Source organism: Castor canadensis, chromosome 11 (assembly GCF_047511655.1).
Source record: "Castor canadensis chromosome 11, mCasCan1.hap1v2, whole genome shotgun sequence".
NCBI lineage: Eukaryota > Metazoa > Chordata > Mammalia > Rodentia > Castoridae > Castor > Castor canadensis.
This window is the reverse complement of record NC_133396.1, coordinates 137,319,132-137,340,050: the sequence shown is the minus strand read 5'-3', so window position 1 is coordinate 137,340,050 and position 20,919 is coordinate 137,319,132. Positions and strand designations below refer to the sequence as shown.

The following is a 20,919-nucleotide window of genomic DNA, read 5'->3' as shown; positions in this document are numbered from 1 at the left end:
TTCTGGCTTTTAACGTTTCTATTGAGAAGTCTGCTGTGATTTTGATGGGTTTACCTTTGTATGTTATTTGTTTTTTCTCTCTTACAGCCTTCAATATTCTTTCTCTAGTCTCTGTACTTGTTGTTTTAATGATAAAACAACCCCGCTGCTGAGAAGTGTGTATCCTGCCATGCATAGATCTGTGGCCTGCAGCAGCTGGAGGGGCAGAGTGGAATAGGGGCTCTGCAGACCTACGGGGCACGGATTTGGCAGGCCAACTGTTCTTTTATTAGCTAGTGGTGTGGAGAATCCTTTCACTATCTAAGTGTTTAGAGTGCAGGTTTTTGGCTCTCCCTGGTCCTTTATCTCAGTCAGGTGTGTCTCCAGTTTCTCGGCAGGGTCTCTGGGCAGGAGCTCACGAGGTCTGCAGCTCTGTCTCTGTCGCAGTCTTGGAATGTCCTCTCTGCATCTATTGAGAGAACCATGTGACTTTACTTGTCATTCTGTTACTATGTAATACAACACATTTATTTATTTCATATGTTGAATCATTTTGGATCCTAGGGAGGAAACTATATCACCAGGGATATTGGCCCCTTCCCTCCCTCCCCCCTCCCTCCCTCTCCCTCCCCCCTCCCTCCCTCTCCCTCCCTGCCCCTCCTCCCTCCCTGCCCCCTACCTTCCTTCTCTCCTTCCTTCCTTCCCTCCTTCCTTCCTTCCCTCCTTTCTTTCTTCCTTCCTTCCCTCCTTCCCTCCTTCCTTCCTTCCTCCCTCCCTCCCTTGTTTCCTCCCTCCCTCCCTCCTTTCCTCCTTCCTTCCTTCCTTTCTTTGATTTTATGCGACTCTTCTCTGAGGGTTAAAACCTCATTAACAGAGAGTTTGGAAGTCTTTCTATTCAATTTTTGGAAGAGTTCAAGAAGGGTTAGTGTCAGTTCTTCAAATGCTTGGTATAATTCACATATGAAGCCATCTAGTTCTGGAACTTTCTCTTTTAGGGCAGATTTGTGTGTGTGTTTGTGAGATTTTCTATTTTTTCATGTTTTTATTCTTGGTAGGTTGTGTGTTACTAGGATTTTATGCATTTTTCTAGATTATTCTATTTTTGGCATACAATTATTCATAGTTGTCTCTTCAGATTCTTTGCATTTTCAAGGTTTCTGTTGTAGTGTTGCCTCTTTCATTTAAGATTTTATTTATTGGGGTGTCTCTTTTTCTCTTGGCTATTCTAGCTAAAGATCTGTTAATTTTGTTATTGCTTCATTGATCTTTTCCATTGTTTTTCTATGTTGTATTTTATCTGTTTTGGTTCTGATCTTCATTATTTCCTTTTTTCTGTTCACTTTAAGCTTAGTTTGATATTCTTTTTCTATTGCCTTGAAATGTAAAATTAGGAAGCTTATTTGAGATTTTTCTTTAACATAGGGATTTATTGTTATCACTTCCCACTTAGAACTGATTTTCAGATCCCATAAATTTTTATACATTACAGTTTCTTTTTTACTTGTTTCAAGATAATTTTACTATAAATTCCATTCCTTCTTATATACGCTTTCCAGGAGTGAGTTTAATTTCCACACATTTGTGGATTATCTAAAATTCCTTCTGTTATTGATTTCTAGTTTCATATCATTGTGGTTGCAAAAGATAGTTGATATGATGTCAATCTTTTAAAATTTATGGTGACATTTTTGTGGTTCAACAAATCATTTATTCTGATGGACATTCCATGTTCACTTGAGAAGGATGTATATTTTGCTGCTGTTGGAAGGAATGTTCTGTGCATGTCTGTTTAGTCCCTTTGATCTACAGTGTCAGTCAAGTCTGCTATCATTTATTAAGTTTATGTCTAGGTGATCTACTCATTGTGTAGAGTGGGGCATTGAAATCCCCTACAATTATTGCATTGCTATTTATTCATCTCTTTAGTTTTGTTAAGACTCTCTTCATATATTTTGAGGCCCTCATGTTAGTGTATTCAAATTTATAACAGTGGTATCTTTCTAATAAACCAATGCCTTTATCATTATATAGTGACTTCCTTTGTCTCCTCTGATAGGTTTTGACTGAGAATATAGTTTTTTCTGATGTAAATGTAGCTTCCCTGCCCTCTTTTAATTTCCGTTTGGGTGGAATATCTTTTCTATCCACTCACTTTCAGTCAGTATGGTATTCTCACAGTTAAAGTGATTATCTTACAAGCAGTATCCATGTGGATCTTGTTTCCTTATCCATTCAATGACTCTGTGTCTTGATAGGAGAAATAATCCAGTTATAGTCAAAATAATCATTGATAGGTAAAGACTTACCATTGCATGTTTTTGATTGTTGTGATTTGTGATTTGATAATTTTCTGTAGTAATGTACTTTTATTCCTTTATCTCTTGAGTATCTCCTAGAGATTTTTTCTTTGATTACCATGGAGTTTATATAAGATGTTTTATTAATTATCCTACTTTAAGGTGATAGCAACTTTCATTACATACAAAACCTCTACACTTTTACTACCTCCCTCCTATTTTATGCTATTGATGTTATATTTTATATAACATATTCAGCAACAAATTTTAGCTGTAGTTATTTTGAGTACCTTATCTTTCAACTTTTATTCTAGAGGAAATGTGATTCACGCACCATCATATCACACTACTAAAGTACTCTGAATCTGACTGTGTTTTTCCATCTTTGTACTTTAATGTGTTTCACATGGCTACTTAGCACTGCTTTGTTTCAACTTGAAACTCTGCTTTAGCATTTCCTGTATAGCAGGTTCAGTGAATTTGAGCTGTCTTAACTTTGTGTGGGAAAGTTTCTCCCTTCATTTCTGAATGTCAGCTTTGGTGGTTGTAGTGTTCTGGGTTCTCAGTTTTTGTTTTCTTTCAGCACTTTAAATATATCATACCCCTCTTTCCTGGCCTACAAGTATTCTGTAGAGAAGTCTGCTGATGGCCTTATGAAGGTTTTGTGCATATAACAAGTCTTTTTTTATTCTGATGCTCTCAAGAGCCCTTTAACTTTTGATTTCATTATGGTGTAATTTAGGATATTCTTTGGACTGAAGTTGCTTGGTGTCCTTTTAGGCTCATAAATCTAGATGTCTATATATCTCTTAGGATTTGGATAGTTTTTGGCCATTATGTGCTTAAATAAGCTGACTTTTCTCTCCAGTTCCTTCTAGAAGTCTCATAATTCAAGTATTTGTTTGGTTTATAGGGCCCCACAGGTCTTCTATGATGTTCTTACTCTTTCATTTTTTAAAAAAGTATGTTTCATTGATTGGTTATTTCCAAATGATCTTTCTTCCAATTCACTGATCCTTTTCTACATGTCTGAGTGTTTAGTTGAAGCTCAGTATGTAGTTTCCATTCTGTCATTGTGTTCTTTAGCTCTAGCATTTCTGTGTTTTCTAATGGCTTCTATTTTTTAAATTAAACTTCTGATTTTGTTCATTTATTGCTTTCTGAATCCCATTTAGTTGTCTGTGTTCACTTGCATCTTACCAAATGTATTTAGGATGATTGATTTTAATTCTTTGTCAGACAGTGTGGAGCTCTCTATGTCTTTGGGTCAGTGATTAGAGCCTTATTAATTCTCTTGGGTACTGCCATATTTACTGGGTTCTTCCTTGTGCTGATGCCTGTACTTTGAAAGAGAAAATACCTTTTCCAGTCTTTATAAACTCTTTTTGGAAGGTGATGACTTCTCTTGTTGAGTCCTCATGCTGATGGGATTGCCTTTGGGATTTTAGGTGAGTGGAATTAGAACCAGGTCCTGTAGCTCTATTGAGACTGTAGTGGGTCTGTGATTGGTGGACCATCTTCCACATACTCAGATGAGTGTGGCTCCTTCTGGATTCCACTGAGTCACTGGTTTTGGGAAACTGTATGTTCACAGATGAGATCAGGGTCTGTAGCCTTCTTTTAGGCCTGCCATCAGGTGATGGAGGTACATGCCAGGACTGCCCTGGATCCCAGTTGAATAAAGCTGAATATGTGGTACAGGGATACTTCAAAATCTACTGTTTGACCAACATTGGGCAGGCTTGCCTGTGGGAGCACTGAGGAATGTCTCTTGGAAGGTAAATGGGGAGGCAGAACTTTTATCAAAATGCAGGTAAGAAGGTCTAGAACTGAGTTACAAGGCTGTTTTAGAGCCTTGTGCTCAACGTTGGTCGGCAAGTCTGTTGTGATGTATCCCTGGATAGGCAGGACTACTCACAGACTTTAGCTAGAAGACATTTGAGCCAAATTATAAGGTTGTTTCAGGGTCTACAGCTGGAACAGAGGTCAACACACCTTTTATCTGTGGTCCAGGTAGCACAACTTCTTCCAGGTCCTTGCAGATGTTTGTGGTGGTAAGACCAAGGCAAAATGAGGTTGTAGTTGAGTTTATTTGTAGCCAAGTCCACTTCCATGTTTTTAGCTGGGACCACAGCTGTAAGCCAGCTAAGTCGGTGTCAGTATGCTCTCTAAAGATGATCCTCTGCCAGGGTTTCATGACTTCCTACCTGAATTTCAGGGATCCCAGAAAAGCACTTTAATCCATGGATGTTTGCTAAGTTATTGTTGCTGTGGTTGGTTGTAAGCAAGTGGCCACACATGCTGCCATCTTGCTGACATCACTTCATTTTCTTGATAGATTGCTGATAAAGCTCCATAGACATTGATTGGCTATTGTGAGTAGTGGAGGGCATGATGTTTGAGGTAAAATCCAAAGAGTGAGTTGAAATCATCAGATGTCAATGCAAGGAAGGAAGTCCATGGTAGATTGTGTGTAAGAGGCAAGCAGAAGAGAGTATTGGCTTCCCAAGAATTGTAAATGTAATTTGGGAGGAAGTTTGTAGGTGAATATAAATTGGCAGAGATGGGCTGCATAAGTAAGAAGTGCTCTTCTTTCTCTTGGCAAGAAAATCCTTTTCTAATATAGATCATTAAAGATTTTTAAAAAGAAGGGCCAGAGTCAGAGTGAATTTCTCTTTTGCTTTTCATTAGGGTAATTATCCTATTTCCTTTAGGCAAGTCTTGTCTTCTGTTATTCCCTGGACTCACAAGGTGGAGCTTTTGCTTTGCCCTCTCCTTACTTCTACAGTATATTTCCCTTTCTAGCAAATTGAGAAGCCCCATGCCAAGACTCAATTTCCAATAAGAAATTTATTTTTCTCAAAGGATCACACTTGGAGGAGAGGAGCATTATATTAAAAAGAATGGATATATTTTCTCATCTTGAAACATACTTATGAGCCTCAAGAGGCACAATAGAAATTCCCTTGCAGAAAACGACAGAAACGAGGCAGAATGAGGACTCTCTTCTTCTCTGCAGGTAACCTCATTAATGTGTTATCTGTGGAATAGAGTCAGGTTGAGATTTTGTCTTAAATACTTTTCTTCCAATGAGTTTTGTTTCATTACATGGTTCATTTAGGACTTTCTAGCTCCACCCAGAGAGATTCTTAGGACACTATGTTTTATGGAGTCAGAGTAAGGTAGTCACTATCTCTATACAAACACAGCTAAATGTGACAGACCTTTTCAAATCCTATGATTGTGGCTTAAGTTTTGGATGTACTTCATGCAGGAAGGACCTCAGTAACTGAGAAGATATCAGTTATCTGATATCTTCAGTCAGCAGTGCCTTATTTTGTAAGTCTAGTTTTAGGAATTTGTCAGTGTGCTCAGAAGGACAAGATATAGGTTGTAGAGTTGGGTTAAATAGTCCTAATTTGAATTTTAATTGTGTTAGTCATTATCTGCATGTTCTTGAAAAAATACTTTATCTGAGCTTCAGATTTTTTAACTCTAAAATGGGAATAATTCTTCAAATTAATTTCTGCTATGTAGTACTTACTATGTACCTGCTTCTTTTCTAAGTACTTTGTAAGTATCAACTCATTTAATTCTCACAAGAAAGGCATGAGATAGTGCTGTTTTCATTCTATGGATACAGAGACAGAGGCATCAGAAGTGAAGTCTCTTTGCTAAGCTTGCAGGATGTATAGGGCAAGTGTCAGAGGGGACGCCTGGCTCACACCTATGTTGTGCTCTTAACTGCTGTGATCTCAATTATACCAGTTCAGAGGATTTTATGCAGATGGACTAATAAATAAATAAATATTTCCACTCTTCATTTATTACCTAACCAAAAGTGTGCAGCTAACTGATATGAGAGGGCTTACAGAATATGAACCATTGCTTCCTAGGATAGCTGAACACTTTGCTGATATGTACTCTGGATGCTTCTTCCTCTTCAGGAGATGAGAAGGTTATTTCCTTACCAAACAAGAATTTAGGGTCAAGATGAAAGTGTCTTCACTTTCTCCTCCTTCCCCTTCTCCTCCTTCTTTTTTTTTTTTTTTTCACTCCTGATACACATTTATTTTTTTTTTCATTTTTCTTTTATTATTCATATGTGCATACAAGGCTTGGTTTATTTCTCCCCCCTGCCCCCACCCCCTCCCTTACCACCCACTCCACCCCCTCCCGCTCCCCCCCTCAATACCCAGCAGAAACTATTTTGCCCTTATCTCTAATTTTGTTGTAGAGAGAGTATAAGCAATAATAGGAAGGAACAAGGGGTTTTGCTGGTTGAGATAAGGATAGCTATACAGGGCATTGACTCACATTGATTTCCTGTACGTGTGTTACCTTCTAGGTTAATTCTTTTTAATCTAACCTTTTCTCTAGTTCCTGGTCCCCTTTTCCTATTGGCCTCAGTTGCTTTAAGGTGTCTGCTTTAGTTTCTCTGCATTAAGGGCAACAAATGCTAGCTAGGTTTTTAGGTGTCTTACCTATCCTCACCCCTCCCTTGTGTGCTCTCGCTTTTATCATGTGCTCATAGTCCAATCCCCTTGTTGTGTTTGCCCTTGATCTAATGTCCACATATGAGGGAGAACATACGATTTTTGGTCTTTTGAGCCAGGCTAACCTCGCTCAGAATGATGTTCTCCAATTCCATCCATTTACCAGCGAATGATAACATTTTGTTCTTCTTCATGGCTGCATAAAATTCCATTGTGTATAGATACCACATTTTCTTAATCCATTCGTCAGTGCTGGGGCATCTTGGCTGTTTCCATAACTTGGCTATTGTGAATAGTGCCGCAATAAACATGGATGTGCAGGTGCCTCTGGAGTAACAGTCTTTTGGGTATATCCCCAAGAGTGGTATTGCTGGATCAAATGGTAGATCGATGTCCAGCTTTTTAAGTAGCCTCCAAATTTTTTTCCAGAGTGGTTGTACCAGTCTACATTCCCACCAACAGTGTAAGAGGGTTCCTTTTTCCCCGCATCCTTGCCAACACCTGTTGGTGGTGGTGTTGCTGATGATGGCTATTCTAACAGGGGTGAGGTGGAATCTTAGTGTGGTTTTAATTTGCATTTCCTTTATTGCTAGAGATGGTGAGCATTTTTTCATGTGTTTTCTGGCCATTTGAATTTCTTCTTTTGAGAAAGTTCTGTTTAGTTCACATGCCCATTTCTTTATTGGTTCATTAGTTTTGGGAGAATTTAGTTTTTTAAGTTCCCTGTATATTCTGGTTATCAGTCCTTTGTCTGATGTATAATTGGCAAATATTTTCTCCCACTCTGTGGGTGTTCTCTTCAGTTTAGAGACCATTTCTTTTGATGAACAGAAACTTTTTAGTTTTATGAGGTCCCATTTATCTATGCTATCTCTTAGTTGCTGTGCTGCTGGGGTTTCATTGAGAAAGTTCTTACCTATACCTACTAACTCCAGAGTATTTCCTACTCTTTCTTGTATCAACTTAAGAGTTTGGGGTCTGATATTAAGATCCTTGATCCATTTTGAGTTAATCTTGGTATAGGGTGATATACATGGATCTAGTTTCAGTTTTTTGCAGACTGCTAACCAGTTTTCCCAGCAGTTTTTGTTGAAGAGGCTGCTTTTTCTCCATCGTATATTTTTAGCTCCTTTGTCAAAGATAAGTTGCTCATAGTTGTGTGGCTTCATATCTGGATCCTCTATTCTGTTCCACTGGTCTTCATGTCTGTTTTTGTGCCAGTACCATGCTGTTTTTATTATTATTGCTTTGTAATATAGTTTGAAGTCAGGTATTGTGATACCTCCTGCATTGTTCTTTTGACTGAGTATTGCCTTGGCTATTCGTGGCCTCTTGTGTTTCCATATAAATTTAACAGTAGATTTTTCAATCTCTTTGATGAATGTCATTGGAATTTTGATGGGAATTGCATTAAACATGTAGATTACTTTTGGGAGTATAGACATTTTTACTATGTTGATTCTACCAATCCATGAGCATGGGAGATCTCTCCACTTTCTATAGTCTTCCTCAATCTCTTTCTTCAGAAGTGTATAGTTTTCCTTGTAGAGGTCTTTCACATCTTTTGTTAGGTTTACACCTAGGTATTTGATTTTTTTTGAGGCTATTGTAAATGGAATCGTTTTCATACATTCTTTTTCCGTTTGCTCATTGTTAGTGTATAGAAATGCTAATGATTTTTCTATGTTGATTTTATATCCTGCTACCTTGCTATAGCTATTGATGATGTCTAGAAGCTTCTGAGTAGAGTTTTTTGGGTCTTTAAGGTATAGGATCATGTCGTCTGCAAATAGGGATATTTTGACAGTTTCTTTACCTATTTGTATTCCTTTTATTCCTTTTTCTTGCCTAATTGCTCTGGCTAGGAATTCCAGTACTATGTTGAATAGGAGTGGAGATAGTGGGCATCCTTGTCTGGTTCCTGATTTTAGAGGGAATGGTTTTAATTTTTCTCCGTTAAGTATAATGCTGGCTGTAGGTTTGTCATATATAGCTTTTATAATGTTGAGGAACTTTCCTTCTATTCCTAGTTTTCTTAGAGCTTTTATCATGAAATGATGTTGGATCTTATCAAAGGCTTTTTCTGCATCTATTGAGATGATCAAGTGGTTTTTGTCTTTGCTTCTGTTAATGTGGTTTATTACGTTTATTGATTTTCGTATGTTGAACCACCCCTGCATCCCTGGGATGAAGCCTACCTGGTCGTGGTGAATAATCTTTTTGATGTGTTGCTGAATTTGATTTGCCATTATTTTGTTGAGGATTTTTGCATCAATGTTCATTAAGGAGATTGGCCTATAGTTCTCCTTTTTGGAGGTGTCTTTGCCTGGTTTTGGGATAAGTGTAATAGTGGCTTCATAAAATGTGTTTGGCAGTTTTCCTTCCCTTTCTATTTCATGGAACAGTTTAAGGAGGGTTGGTATCAGTTCTTCTTAAAAAGTCTGATATTATTCAGCAGAGAATCCATCAGGTCCTGGACTTTTCTTTTTGGGGAGACTCTTGATTGCTGCTTCAATTTCATTTTGTGTTATAGGTCTATTCAGGTGATTAATTTCCTCTTGGTTCAGTTTTGGATGATCATATGTATCTAGAAATCTGTCCATTTCTTTTAGATTTTCAAATTTATTTGAATATAGGTTCTCAAAGTAGTCTCTGATGATTTCCTGGACTTCCATGGTGTTTGTTGTTATCTCCCCTTTTGCATTCCTGATTCTACTAATTTGGGTTTTTTCTCTCCTCATTTTAGTCAGGTTTGCCAGGGGTCTATCGATCTTGTTTATTTTTTCAAAGAACCAACTTTTTGTTTCATTAATTCTTTGTATGGTTTTTTTGGTTTCTATTTCGTTGATTTCAGCTCTTATTTTTATTATTTCTCTCCTTCTATTTGTTTTGGGATTTGCTTGTTCTTGTTTTTCTAGGAGTTTGAGATGTAGCATTAGGTCATTGATTTGGGATCTTTCAATCTTTTTAATATATGCACTCATGGCTATAAACTTTCCTCTCAAGACTGCCTTAGCTGTGTCCCTTAGGTTCTGGTAGGTTGTGTTTTCATTTTCATTGACTTCTAGGAACTTTTTAATTTCCTCTTTTATTGCATCGATGATCCATTCTTCATTAAGTAATGAGTTATTTAGTTTCCAGCTGTTTGCATGTTTTTTGTCTTTACTTTTGTTGTTGAGTTCTACTTTTACTGCATTGTGGTCAGATAGTATGCATGGTATTATTTCTATTTTCTTATATTTGCTGAGGCTTGCTTTGTGCCCTAGGATATGATCTATTTTGGAGAAGGTTCCATGGGCTGCTGAGAAGAATGTATATTGTGTAGAGGTTGGATGAAATGTTCTGTAGACATCTACTAGGTCCACTTGATCTATTGCATATTTTAGATCTTGGATTTCTTTATTGAGTTTTTGTTTGGATGACCTATCTATTGATGATAATGGAGTGTTAAAGTCTCCCACAACCACTGTGTTGGCGTTTATATATGCTTTTAGGTCTTTCAGGGTATGTTTGAGGAAATTGGGTGCGTTGACATTGGGTGCGTACAGATTGATGATTATTATTTCCTTTTGGTCTATTTCCCCTTTTATTAGTATGGAATGTCCTTCTTTATCTCGTTTGATCAATGTAGGTTTGAAGTCTACTTTGTCAGAGATAAGTATTGCTACTCCTGCTTGTTTTCGGGGGCCATTGGCTTGGTAAATCTTCTTCCAGCCTTTCATCCTAAGCATATGCTTATTTCTGTCGGTGAGATGAGTCTCCTGTAAGCAACAAATTGTTGGATCTTCTTTTTTAATCCATTTTGTCAAACGGTGTCTTTTGATGGGTGAATTAAGTCCATTAACATTAAGCGTTAGTACTGATAGGTATGTGGTGATTCCTGCCATTTAGTTATCTTAGTTGTTTGAAGGTTTGATTGTGTGTACCTAACTTGATGTTACTCTCTACTGTCTTGCTTTTTCTTATCCTGTGGTTTGGTGCTGCCTGCCTTTTCATGGTTAAGTTGGGTGTCACTTTCTGTGTGCAGGATCCCTTGCAGAATCTTTTGTAATGGTGGCTTTGTGGTCACATATTGTTTTAGTTTCTGCTTATCATGGAAGACTTTTATTGCTCCATCTATTTTGAATGATAGCTTTGCTGGGTAGAGTATCCTGGGGTTGAAGTTATTTTCATTCAGTGCCCGGAAGATCTCACCCCACGCTCTTCTTGCTTTTAATGTTTCTGTTGAGAAGTCTGCTGTGATTTTGATGGGTTTACCTTTGTATGTTACTTGTTTTTTCTCTCTTGCAGCCTTCAATATTCTTTCCTTAGTTTCTGAACTTGTTGTTTTAATGATGATATGTCGTGGAGTAGTTCTATTTTGATCTGGTCTGTTTGGTGTCCTGGAGGCCTCTTGCATTTGTATGGGAATATCTTTCTCTAGATTTGGGAAATTTTCCGTTATTATTTTGTTGAATATATTACGCATTCCCTTCGCTTGTACCTCTTCTCCTTCTTCGATGCCCATGATTCTCAAGTTTGGTCTTTTGATGGAGTCAGTGAGTTCTTGCATTTTCTTTTCACAGGTCTTGAGTTGTTTAATTAGTAGTTCTTCAGTTTTTCCTTTAATTACCATTTCATCTTCAAGTTCTGAGATTCTGTCTTCTGTTTGTTCTATTCTGCTGGATTGGCCTTCCGTTTTGTTTTGCAGTTCTGTTTCGTTCTTTTTTCTGAGGTTTTCCATATCCTGGCTGTTTTCTTCTTTATTGTTGTCTATTTTTGTCCTGAGTTCATTTATCCATTTATTCATTGTGTTCTCTCTTTCACTTTGGTGTTTATACAGTGCTTCTATGGTTTCCTTTATTTCTTCTTTTGTTTTTTCAAATTCTCTATTTTTATTGTCTTGGAATTTCTTGAGTGTCTCCTGTACATTTTGGTTGACCCTATCCAGTATCATCTCTATAAAATTCTCATTGAGTACTTGTAGTATGTCTTCTTTTAAATTATTCTTGTGGGCTTCATTGGGTCCTTTGGCATAGTTTATCTTCATTTTGTTGGAGTCTGGATCTGAGTTTCTGTTCTCTTCATTCCCCTCTGGTTCCTGTACTAATTTTTTGCTGTGGGGAAACTGGTTTCCTTGTTTTTTCTGTCTTCCTGTCATTGTCCTTGGTGTTGTTACTGTCCCTGTACTGTGTGCAATTAAGTATTTTCTAGCTTGTAATAATAACAATGGTAATATTGAGAATGGAAGAGTGAGCTGAGATGGAAAGCAAGAAGTTAAAGAAAAGGGGAAAACAAATATACAGACAAAAGGGAGAAAGCAGAACAAGGTATCAGACAAGAGAGTTTCAAAGGTATAAACAGGGAGTGTTAGTGTTCTAATCGACAGTAAGCTGAACAGACAATAGAGTGACAGAGAGAGGATTGAAAATCAAAGATAAAAAAAATAAAAAATAAGTATATGAAAGTAATATCTATTTATAAAAATGAATTAAAATAAAATGGAAAATAGAAAATTAAAAAAAAACAAAAAAACCCAAAAAACCAAAAAACTTCCAAGTTTATATGCAATGCAATTTCAGTCTTAATAAGTTGGATGTCCGTTTCAATCTCCAGTCCTGGAGTTGGCGCCTCAGATGTTGTTCTGTAGTTGTCTCATCAAAGGGGATGCATAAAGTAGAACAAAACTACACTCACACACACACAGAAGAAAAAAAAAAAAGCCCCACCAAGTGTCCCCAGTTCAAATGCAATACAGTTTCAGTAAGTTTTTCGGCTTGCAGGTGTAATTCGGTTGTTCTCTCATCAAAGGTAGGGAGAAAAAGAAAAAAAAGCGTCTGGAGGCAGTTCTGAGAGTGGTATCTGCAACTGTGGCTTGCCTGCCTGCTGCTCTCAGCCTGTAGCTGGCGGCGTTATTTATGCAGATCTCTGGGGTGAGCTTAGCACTCACCTGGTCCCACAGGCTTTGTTTGCTCAGAGTTCTCCTGTGCGGGGGAGGGGGGCCTCTGCTACAGGCTTTCCCCTTTCCAAGCACTGGGAAAGGTGACACTGCCCCGCGTTGTCAGGCCTGCGTGTTTGTTTACAGTTCACGTGGGAAGTGGGTCTTCCCTCCTCTCACAAGCGTCCCTGCTCCTGGTTGCTGGCGCGCCCCGCTCCCGCCAGAGCCTCTCCGGCCCGCCCGGCTCGTTTATTTACAGTCCCGGGAAGGATTCCCTTCCCCCAATCTTCAGCGCTCAGGGCGCCCCACCCTCTTTCCGGCGTGTCTTAACTGTTCTTATTGCTTAGTACTCAGTTTCTCTTTTTTTCCCGGGTGGAGGTCAGTCTGTCCAGGGGGCTATGCTGCTCTGGCCCAGGCTTGTCTGTGGGGGAACCGCGGTACTGCGAAGCTCACCTGGTCCGCGTCTTCCCAAGCCGTATGGGCGCCGGCCACTGGCGGCCCCAGGGGCCCTCCTCGGTTCTCCGTTTAACGTGAAGTGGAGATTCTCTGCGCCGGCTGGAGATGTGGAGGAGTCAAAGTTATGCCTTTTCTCGGTGATTATGCCTGCAAAGTGTGTCTCCAGCGTCTCTCCAAGATTTCACTATAGGAGGCTCGCTTTCTGCTTCCTACCTCTAGCCGCCATCTTGGAATTCCTCTCCTCCTTCTTCTAAGTAGGCATACCAGCCCATTCTGCATTGGTGATTTATGAGAAAGGGTCTTGTTTATGCCCAGGCTGACCTGGACTGTGATCCTCATATTTGTGCTGTGGAAGGCACCCAGCTATTGGTTGAGATAGGTTCTCAAGAACCTTTTGCCCAGTCTGACCTCAAACCATTATCCTCCTAATCTCTGTCTTCCAAGAAGTTGGGTTATAGGTCTGAGCCACGGTGCCTGTCCCAGAAATCAGTGAACTTTTACATAGGGTGCTAGAGAGAGGGATAGGTGTTATTCTAGATGGTGTGATGGTAGGACATAGATGTGTTATATCTTAGGAGTTTTCTAGACATGTGGTGAACATACTTTCTTCATCTGGCAGTCCCTTCTTTGTGTGGTCTGTTAAATGGAATGAACATAGGAAAAACAATATAATTTAGGATAGCTCTTAAAATATAAAATGTCAATTCTTGAAACTTGATGTATAAGTGCAGAAGCCTTCCAATTTAGGTACTGACTTATCTGGAATAGGTTAACTCTGAAAAAAAATTAAAAACCTCAGTGGCTTCCTACAAGTCCACAGAGGGTACCTGCAGCTTGGTCTGATATAGGATGCTTCTGGATGCACAGGAGACAGCTTCTCCTGTGTATGGCTCTGCACTCCTGGGTACTCAGAGGAGAAGGATGATAGAGAATTGTGTGTGGGATATTGTAGGCCAACCAAGGCTATCAGTTACCTACACCATTCTGCTTACATTTCATTCACCAGGACTCAGTCACATGCCTCAATCTAAGATTGACAGGGGCTGGGAAATGTAACCTAGCTGTGCCAAGCACAGAAAAAGAAACGGTTCAGAAGACAAATAATTAGTATGCCACAGGGAGCCAAGTTAAGTAATCAGGAAACAAAAGGTTAGCTTACCTTCTCTGGTAGGTCATATTTTCCCCTAATTATCTATTCCTCATTTCCTTCTGAGAGATTAGACATCCCTCCCCATTCTATATAACTTGGGATTCTCCCCTGTGGAAAGGATCTACTTCCTCTCTCTGTACAAACTGAGTGTGGCTAGGCTGTTTGCTTTGGCCAATGAGATGCAAATTATACCACCTTCTGGCAAAAGCTTAAAGGGCCATTGAGGTTTTGGCTCTTGCTCAATTCTCTGTGCCATGAGAACAGTATGTCCCAAACAAAGCTTTTTCTTCAACCTGTGTCCAGGAATATGAAGAAGTAGAGTTGAGTAGAGTAGATTGGAGCTGCCACAGCAGCTATAGCTAAACAGCTTCCATTATGCAACAGAACAAGAAATTGATGTTTGTTATTAAAAGCCATTGACAATTTGGAGGCATTTCTTACATAAGCAAAGCTGACTAAAAATTTCTTCCTTGGCCTATGTGTAATTGCATTAGAGTAAGATCATAAAAGAGTTGGAGCATAACTGATGAATGCGAGGCACAAAATGAAGAGCTTTCTTTCTTAGAGCTGACTCACAACTGATGGTAATTTGAATAGCATCATTGGAGCTATGATTAAGACCTTTCCTTACTCTCCAACATTTGATCAACTACCCATGTTGTTTACCTTCTGCTTTTAACTATAATGTATTTGATAGTAATAATGTCACTAAATTGTTAGGAAATAAACATGCTGCTGATCTGTACAAACAGTCATTAATAGCACACCAGTAGAGGAACATGAAAAGGCCTGAGAGAAGGAAATGATTAGACGCAATCTCCCAATAACTTTGATGCCTCGGAATATGGAAAGCAAAATTTTAGCAAGTAGAACACAAAATAGGTGTGTTTCAATAGAGGATGAAGAGTAGGGCATGTCAGGCCTCTGTGAATGGGTGACAACTCTAAGGATTGCTGGGCAGGGACTGACACAAGGTCAAGTGGGTCCCAGATTGGGACAGTGAGTAAGTTAAAAAGCTACATGGAGTATCAAAGGAGTACCTTCTCCAGAGTTGCCCTATTTTCTATTGTTGAAGACTTCTAAAAATTGTTTGAATTTACACAGTAATAAAACTTGTTCAAAAGTACAGTAAATTCATTGGCTATGGGTTTTGTAAGTACAATCATACTGAAGACATGCATAAGATTTGTCACTGTTAATAACTTTCTTTAAAAGTCATAGTAAGTCAATGTTTCTCTGGACCATTTGCTTATTAAAATTTTGTTGGTTAATAGAGTTACCTGTTGGGGATTGGACACAGATGGAGCACAAATTAGGTTGAGCACTAGGTCATCTTAATAACATGGCACTTAGTTTGAATGGACGCTGTTCTGATGTTGGGTGGATTTTAGGTTAGACTCTGTGGGATGTAAGAGATAGGATTCTTTTAGTGGTTGCAAATAATAGAAAATCCAACTTAAAATGATTTAAACATTAAAGAGAATGTGTTGGCCATGCCCCTGACAGCACTGGAGCCAGGTCAGGTTTCAGGCTTGGTTTAATGCAGAGGCTTTGGCCCAATTTCTCTGTAATTATCTCAGCTCTGCCTTTTATCATGTGTCTGCTGCAATTGCAGACTGGTATCATTCAGGCTTGCAGCATGACTGTCAGCAATGGTCAGGACTCCAGACTTCTTTGATATTCAGAGGGAAGAAGGCTATTGCTTCCCATTCTTATCTAAGAAAATTCTTGAACTTTGATTATTTCACCTTGAACCTATTGCTTGTGTGCCAATTGGCTTTTGCTCACTTTTAAAGCATCCACCATGATAAAATGGATTTGTATTCCTTAACAAAGCCAGCCAAACAAGTTGGCTACTATATAATGAGGGCAGGATAATTTCTCAAAGAGACATTCTCAGGCAGAGAGCAGAGTCGGGATGGGGCCTGGGCAAGCAACTGCTGAAAATCTTGTATGCGTGATAGTGTCTCTAACACTAATTAAACTTTCAGGTTGGTTAATGGTAGTAGAACAACCCAGGTTTTCAGAAACTAGTGGATTTGCTTTGGGGCCTCAATTATGCCATACACTACTCATATGTAAGCAGGTAAGTTTTTGACTCATGAACTTCAATTTTCTTATCTGTGAAAAACAAATAATTGATATTTTCTTGCTCCTGGACAGCGGTATTTTCCAGATGCACCACTGATTAATAAACAGTAGAGAAAAGATTCTGTACTTAACAATTGCCAAATGCATTCCAATTTCAGAAGAGGCAAAGCATGTTTTTAACAATGGGAAATTCCAGATCTGAGGAGAAGGTGATGGCTGATACTGAGGTTTCTTTAGAATCCTGACTGGCCAATGTGACATAGACTAGCGAGAAAACTCTGCAGTATTACCTATCTTACTTGGGTGTGGTTAGTTATTTTGATGAGGGATTCAGTCCTTCATTTTTCCCAAACTGGAAATGATTCCTTGAGCTAACACTTCTGTGTCCTATAAAGGGTCCTGATTGGATGAGGTTGAATGTTTCTTCCCCCAATTTTAGAGTTATGAATGTTGGCACTGATCCCAGTCCCAGAACTAACCTGAATTTAAGTAGCATCTGAGACTTAGGGGGCAAATGTCAGAGTGACTGGGCGGATGGCCTTTTCCTTCTAAATTATGCTGAACATTGGCCCCCAGACCTATGGAAGCCAACTCACCTTTGTTTGGTTTGCAACATTGCTGGCACCAGGCAACTCACCTTTTAACAAACCGAGGTGGAGAACATGCAGTGTATCTGCCACTCTAATTTATACTTTAGAGGATTAGGATGAGCAGAAAGGCCATGGAAATGAACAAATTTATTCCCAGTTGCTCAATTACACTGTGTCTTTCAGAAAAGTAGATTTCTTGTTAGATTTTGAGTATTCACCCTCTTTCCTAGAAGAGTCATATGCTGCCCATAAGAAAAGGAACATGAAAGTGGTTAATGCCCCAAAAGAATCTGTAAATTATCCTCAAAACAATTGTTTTTGAGAAATTTATAAGCCCAAAGACTGCTTAAAGACCACACTGTTCTAAGGAATTTGCCATTCTACTTATCACCAAAAGTTAAATGGTCAGAGGCAAAATTGTCTACTTATTTCCAAACCTTTCCTCATCCCAGTCTGCTTTAGAAAGATGACCACCTTTCTGCTAAAAATGTGAGATCTCATTTCTCCATTTTCTTTGTTTATAATGAGCCCTGCTTGCCAGCCATATAAAGTTAGAGTCAGATATATGCTTTAGAAAGTAGACTTAACACTTTTAAGCCAATTAATGCAATCAAGCATCAATTTAACAAGGCTTATACATGACAAGACTCCATAAGTATAATATGTAGCTCCTGAAGAGTTAATTCTTTTAGAAAGAGAGAACTGAAGAAAACAAATTATTTGCTGAAGATAATGGCAATAAATCCTTTGCGAGGCATTTTCACACATGACATTTATGTATCTTTTTCATCACAGTACTATAATAGATGTGGAATTTTTCCTATTTATATCCAAGGAAATGGAGTTTCAGATGGGATTATGAAACTCAGGGCCAATAAATTAAAAAAGATATTTATAAATATGCATATTTGGCTATGAGGCTTAGCTTTGTCCTTAATGTATTGCAATAATCTGGATTTTCATTTTACAAAGTTCTACATTGATCATTGTAATGAAAACAACCTTTATTGAATATTTCCACTGTGTTAGGCACTATAACAAGTAGTCAATGTGCATTACTTCATTTAATTCTCATAACAAGTGCTTCCTATTTTCTTTATTTTGGAGGTGAAGAAACAGAGCTCTGAGAAGAAGCATAGTCTCTATGTTCTTTTCCATTCTATAGCTAGAGATTTTTAGGAAATCAAAATGAGAATCAGGCCATGTCACTTTCTTGGGTAAACATTTTGGGGCTTCCCTTCCAAGAAGGCCTTGTGTGGACAATCCCACTATCTGTGCAGTGCATTTTGCTGTGCTGCCCCCTGCTCTCTGCACTGCACCTGCCCTTGTCTTATCTTGGGTCTCCTCACTGCTCCATCCTCTCCCTTCACCATTTAACTTAAATTTATTCTTAAATTCTTTTAGCATCCTATGGACGTCTTCCTCCTCCATGTTAGGACCATCTACTTTAATTTCACAGCATTACTCCCAGTGTATAACTTTGCCTCTATTTTGGTGATATTTTTTGAGTGCTCTTAAATCCACAAAGAAAGATAATAGAGCAAAGCACATTTTTTTGCATTTAGTGGCAATATAGTATTTCTTATTGAATGACCAAATGAGTTGAACTGGAAACAATTTTTATCGAGGCCAAAGCTCTTATCAATATGATATATTGATAGAGAAAACACCCATGCAAAAGAATGATGTATGAAGCATCAAATGTTTTATTTTCTTTTTTCTAAGCTCAGTGATTTTATTTCATTTGAGCAACAAAGATCAAAGACCATTAATGTCTTAATTGCAAGGAGAGGAAAGTTTGTTGGAGAAACTATTGACCTTGACATTATAATATTGGCTGTTCACTTCTGTAGTCTATAACCAAGTGTTAAAAAGGAAAGAAGTAAGAAGAAGAATAGACTGGTTGAGTGGAATGAGAGAAGGACCTCTAAATTAGTGGTAAGGGGAGGAGAGTTTGACCACTAAATATCAGAGGTGGATACTACTATGAGTCACTCTACATTTACCTCCAAACCCTTGGGAGAAGGTGATTGACCTTTTTGGGGTCATGGGGGTTGAGAAAACAGGAAATGATGCATTGACAATCTGCCACAGTTCTCTAGGAAACTATGTCTGGCAAAAAAGACTTGTGCCACTGCAGGTGGAGAGAGTAGAGCGATGCTAACTGCATGGCTGGCTGGGCAGATGGGTCTGAGTGCTGCCTCCAGGGAGTGTTCCCATGCAGGCAAAGGGCACTTGAATATTTCCCCACAGGGCCCAGAGAGGCATGGTATGATGCCGAGAGCCGGTGGTTTGAAGAGGTTTCACAGGCCTGGTTCAAGGATGTAAGGGCAGATGGAAGTATGGGTTGTGCAAACTGGATGCCAGAGGGTGGGCGTCATGGCCTCTGTGGGTTCCAGCATGGGAGAGTGCAGACAGCTGAATAGTGATAAGGAGATGAGTGCCTCCACGGTGGGATGATTGAGCATCTTGCCATGGGATGGCTGTGCATGTCAGTGACAGCAGGCCACTCCAGGAAGTGCAGAAGGAAGAAATTCTCAAGCTTGGCTGACTTTAAATCTAGATAATGAAATGACCAGGTTTATCTAGAATTGACTAGAGAAAGTTTCTTCTGGATGGACTGGATGTAGAAATTAAGTTTAATTATAGAAATATATAAAGTTTTGCACACCTGAATCTGTGGGTTTGTGAGAAAACGTATCTTCTGTGAATATAATATTTTATTTTCCAAACATATTTTATAATAATTAAATGGCATGCATTTCAAGTTGTGTGAGATCAGATGGCCAAAACTCACTCTGTCCTTCCCAAAATCCTGAAGGAAATAACACTTTGCCTTTACTTCTGAGGATCGGTAAATCCTGTGATGGTGATTGCCTTCCTCTATGATACCAATAAGACAATAGGAGATGCATAATTCATGGGAAGCAAGTTATTCAGCCTTCAAAAGTAAATTGCTCATAGAAAAGGAGAAATAGCACCTTTTATTATTTTTCCATAGAACCTGGTATTATTGCATTGAAGATAGACTGCCACAAATTCCAATTTACCAAACCAGAATACGCTAATAAAAGCAGGATCTGTCTGGTGGCCAGATTTAGCCTTTTCATTACTTTGAATCAGTGGCAAATACGAAAATTTTCTAATATAGTAATGTTTTCATTTCACATTCTGTTCAGAGCTGTAACTGGGGAGAAATACAAGACCTCTAAATCTAATTTTGACACTTGCGATATTGTCCATTTTGTTGTTTATCATTCTTTTTAAAAATGTTTCCTGAAAATATAAGTGACCTTTTGAGAGCAGAGTCTAGAGTTCTGATATTTTGTTGATATGTGTTGAACATATCTCTACCTTGTCAAGGAATAAGACACGTTTGGAGGCTGCTTGGTAAAACAGTTACGTTATTTTTCATGTCAGGTAATATTACTTGATTTTATCTCATTTAATTACTAACTCAGTGTAGTGAGCACATGATACTAGAAGAAAAACAGTTCTCTTCCTTTTTTCTTCCTTCTTTATCAAAAATCAATCTCATTTTGCATTTGAGAGTGATTTAGGATTATCTTTCCTTGTGTTCTACTTTATAGGGAGGAGTAAAGTAGTTTTAATCAACATTAGAGCTGTGTTCTATTCTGTATTTTATTATAATAACTTTCTCCATCCAACCAGCAATGAGGACAAAACATTGTAGTACCCTACAATAAATAATAAAGGATCTATAAAATCAAAATGCAATAAATATTCTTTAAATAAAGCTGCATTTGGGCCTGGGTTATCTTCCTTGGGAGTCTCCATTGGTCATGTTAACAGGATAATTTCCAGATAGTGATTGAGCTGGCAGATTGGGTATTTGGCTCCTGAAGATTGATCCAGATTTTTATTCCATGCAGAGTGCCTGAGGAGACCAACTGCATAAGATAAAAATTACATAGATGGTTCA

General features: G+C 38.6%; 1 long non-coding RNA gene across 32 annotated transcripts in view; it reads left to right on the top strand.

Moving 5' to 3' along the window:
• LOC109675295 (uncharacterized) overlaps positions 1-20,919 on the top strand; it is a 439,119-nt gene that overhangs the window by 108,052 nt on the left and 310,148 nt on the right. Inside the window, exon 11 of one of the 32 annotated variants that reach the window (XR_012439098.1) lies at positions 5,142-5,295. The exons of the other annotated variants lie outside the window; for them this stretch is intronic. This is a non-coding gene — a long non-coding RNA (uncharacterized lncRNA). The remainder of the gene's footprint in view (positions 1-5,141; positions 5,296-20,919) is intronic. 32 annotated transcript variants of the gene reach the window in all.